Source organism: Scophthalmus maximus, chromosome 5 (assembly GCF_022379125.1).
Source record: "Scophthalmus maximus strain ysfricsl-2021 chromosome 5, ASM2237912v1, whole genome shotgun sequence".
In the NCBI taxonomy this organism is placed as follows: domain Eukaryota; kingdom Metazoa; phylum Chordata; class Actinopteri; order Pleuronectiformes; family Scophthalmidae; genus Scophthalmus; species Scophthalmus maximus.
The window spans coordinates 20,765,001-20,769,073 of NC_061519.1; the positions used below are offsets into that span (position 1 = coordinate 20,765,001).

General features: G+C 46.5%; 1 protein-coding gene across 4 annotated transcripts in view; it reads right to left on the reverse strand.

Moving 5' to 3' along the window:
* The window catches only part of LOC118310925 (pituitary adenylate cyclase-activating polypeptide type I receptor-like), a 24,457-nt gene extending 23,927 nt beyond the window's left edge, over window positions 1–530 (reverse strand). The window contains exon 1 of one of the 4 annotated variants that reach the window (XM_047331761.1): window positions 26–530. The gene's annotated coding sequence lies outside the window, so the exon portion shown is untranslated. The remainder of the gene's footprint in view (window positions 1–25) is intronic. The other 3 variants (XM_047331763.1, XM_047331762.1, XM_035634295.2) reach the window with 3 other exon arrangements.
* Window positions 531–4,073: the final 3,543 nt, after the last annotated feature.

Consider the following 4,073-nt stretch of genomic DNA (forward strand, 5'->3'; position numbering starts at 1 on the left):
GAAAACAAGTCAAAGGGAAACTTACCGATGCGTAATTGTCAGAGGCGCAAATGTCCGCACGTGAAGCCATCGGTATTCCCCCGCTGTGTTGTGGCTCTGGGTGTCGGGTTGTCGTTGTTTTTGTTTTAGAGAATATACGTTGTTCTTAGACCTAACACGGTCATCAGCTCCCCCTGAAAAATGACAGGTGCCGTTTCTGCTGCTGCTGCTGCTGCAGGACGCGCTCACCGCCGCGTTGGATGCTGCTGCTGCTGCTGCTGCTGCTGCGGCACGACGAGGAGGAGGAGGAGGTGGAGGAGGAGGAGGAGGAGGAGGCGGAGGAGGAGGAGGAGGAGGAGGAGGAAGGGGGTGTCAGCTCCTTCGGGATTCGAACCTCGTCAGACACAGAGGCAACAAAAGTGAGACAACAGTTTAGTCTACAAACGCAGGGATGCTGCTCGGGAGGAGGAGGGACATCTCAACACTGGGATGTTGAATTGAGAGAAGAGGAAGAAGAAGAAGAAGAAGAAGAAGAACGTGCATCTCGTGCGTGGGACTTATGCGTGGGTTCCAAAAAAAGAAAACTGTTCATGAAACACAAATCTCCCTGCCGGTCTGCGTCTGCGCCCCTCGGACGCTCCGGGGGGGCTCGAGGTCGGACCATTATGTGTGTGACTCACATTTCGTCAAGAGTTTCAGCATCTGAATCTCTGCGTGTGTGTGTGTGTGTGTGTGTGTGTCGTAAGCAATCCACAAGTGCACGTTGGTCTGGAATGAAGTGCGACATTTTAGTCCGAAATGCAACTATACATTCCGGGTGCAATTGATCCGTGGCTGCTGCCGGAGAGCCTGTTTACTTTCAGCACCACGGACAGCCGCCACACGACCGCCTCGGGGCACCGCTGAGCTGACACACAGACCTCGACTGAAGTCCACCGCTACATTGTTTCTGCACATTCAAAAAGAGTGGCTTCAGATGAAAGAGTCAACTGGAGCTGGGACGTTGCGGTCCGGGCAGGGGCGGAGTCAGAGGGTTTTGGACTGCAGGCTCAGGGGCCCCCCCGTGGGCCAAACCTCCGTATAAAGGCACAATTAGAACATGGAGTGATGGAAGCTCAACAGAGAAACTACAGAGAAACACACAATGACCTCAAAGGGGATGGGAAGTGAGATATGCATAATCACTACACAGATATAAAGATGCAAAGCAATCGTAAAGATGCTGATGAGTAAGATACAAAGAGAAGCACACTGACTACAATAGAGACATGAAGATGTAAAGATACAAAGAAAACACGCAGATGCAAAACAACCGGCAAAAGATGCAAAATGAGCACGTAGAGAAGCAAAACGATAATAATGGAGATGCAAAAAAACCATAACGAACATCAAGAGGCAAAATAGAATGACACCAACAAACAAAAAACGACCACAAAGAAGCGACTAGAATGAGATCCAAAATGACCACGAGACACAGAATGACAACGACAGAGATGCGTAGTGACCACAAAGATACGAAGACGCAAAGCAAATCACACCGACGCGAAAACGACCAAGAGAAGATGCAAAACCATGAAGGGCGGCAAAAGGCTCATAACGAAAAAGCGAAATGAACATGAAGAGAAGCACAAGAACTACAATAGAGATGCAACGTGAACACGAAGAGAAGGCAAACAACCATAAAGCAGTGAGACAACCAGTGGAAAGCAACTAGAGATATGCAAAAAACGAACACAGATATACAAAATTACTACACAAGAGATGGAGGATGAAAACAAAGACGACAAGATGCAAATTGAGCACAAGCAGGTGTGAGTGTTCTGCTCCTGTGTAGAACAGGTGGGGGTCTTTTATATGTCTGTGTCCAGGGGCCCATTGTCTCATAATCCATCCATGACTGTAGTACGCAGACATACAAACAACATCTATTTACTGATATCACATTCATATTTGAAGCTGTTTATTATGTATTCTACAAAATTGAAAATTAACTATTGTATGATGTGCAAATTATTTCTAAGACCTGGATCTTTAAACGTGATCCCATTCAGTTTCTAAATCCCTCTCCGGATCCACCCCCGGACATGTTCCAGTGGCAGTCGCATGCAGGCCAGTGTTTTGAGTGCAGCGTGACGCTGAGGTGATTGATCACCCGCGCGGGGGCTTTTTAATGGGTTGGCCATTAATCATTGAGGCATAAATAAAGTATTAAACCCTGCCATGTTGAGGATAATCTCAGAGAAAAGAGAGAGAAAAACACGAAATGGGTAAAAAAAAAAAAGGCACCATTATTGCCTGGAAGACACTAGTCCTATCAAAATGTGTTCAGTGTGGAGAAAGGAAAAAAAAAATCCATGAGAACGTGTCCTCGGAAGAAGAGGGCAGAGAGGCGCGTTGGCTGCTGTTCCCGGAAAACATTTCACCAGTGTCGCTGAACCTGCCTCAAGGACGTCCATGGAAATGCTCCGGTTGAACGAAATTTTTAAAAAAATTCTCATCGCAGCCGTTGTTCTGTGGGCTGTTTTTGTACCATAATAGCAGGTAAGAAAATAATACGAGCCTTGTTTCCATGGCAAGTCCCTGCGTCCTTCCAGCGGCTATGTACAAGTGATTTGTCTTTCCAATTCTCCATGAACCCTCAGACCAGACAGCGAGACAGGGCCGGTATCGCGCACGGCTGTGATGACTGTAAAAAACAGTTACTGTTGTTTTCATTTTGGATTTTTCAGAAATAACTGCAGAGACTAAGTTATGGTCTCAGAATAAAATAATTGATTCAGGGTCTCAGGCATTGGCTCAAGGACAATGCCCGACGGTGGGTGCCATAATGGAAATGCCTGTCAGTGTCAAGAGGTCAAACCAGCAACCTTCCGGCCGTTAAATTGCCTCTTCTCCCCGAGACTATGTAAAGGTTTTCACTTTGAACTAAATATTACAAGCCGGTTATTTCACAGTAAAGAGAAGTCATACCACAGATCTGGCTCAGGGTGGATGGGCAGAGGAAGACGGTGATTTATCCGACACAAGGAAGGAACCTGTGTGGTGAAGCTTGTTTCAAAACTATCCCACCTCAACTGTCTCAGCTGTCAATCATGCCGTTTCATTCCGTTTTTCACAGAATCATATAACCTTATCAGAAACACGAACACTTAAAGAAACACCAGGGAGATAAGACCAAAATACCCAAAATGACAGAAATACTGTATTTTACCTAAATAAACAGCATTTATATACAGCACTTTTCTAGTATTATTGGAAATTCTAAGTGCTCTACAGAAGAAGTCCCATTCACCCACTGACACACACATTCACGGGCAATTCAGGATTGAGTGTCTTGCCAGATGGACACTTCGGCAGGCGGATTGGAGGAGCTGGGGATCAAACCATCAACCTTCAGGTTGGTGTAAGACCCTCCCACCAAATGTGTACTTAATTTTTCTTTTTAGTTTAGCTCACATCCTATCATTCGACATAAAGGCTGTAGGTTTATGGCCTATTCTGCAGGCGGCCACTCGGGGGCGATATGTATGATTTGGCTTCACTTTAGAGGTGGTGTAATGTCGTCCATCTTCATATAGTGTCTATGGTAAACACTTAAATCTTCACATTGACTGTACAGACATTTGATGTATGTACCTAAGTGATCATAAGTGATCAGTGTTTGAGTCAATATTCTGCACACATCCTGGCATCAACCTGTGAAACAAATACACCTTTACATTTTTACAGGGATTTGAGAGAAATAACACAAAGAGAAGGTTGCGTTTGTTGCTTCTGGGGCATTATTAATAGCCCCCCCCACACACACACAACAGTCTCTTGAAGATGTGCTTGCTTCATTGCTCGGCACTCAATGAGGCTCTCCACAGGACATCCCCCCCCCCCCCTCCCCTCTCTGTCTGTCTCTCCACTGCCATCACGCACCAATCAGACTGTTGGACGGATCCACGGAGTCTCGCATCTGACTCAGTGTGGGAGGAGAGCATCAAGTGTTTGAATGCTAAGCACACATGCCCGCCCCATCTCAAAGAGGACCTCTGTGGGGGACCGGGCGAGACCTCGTCCTCACCCTCCATCCCCTCTCCACTCTACTC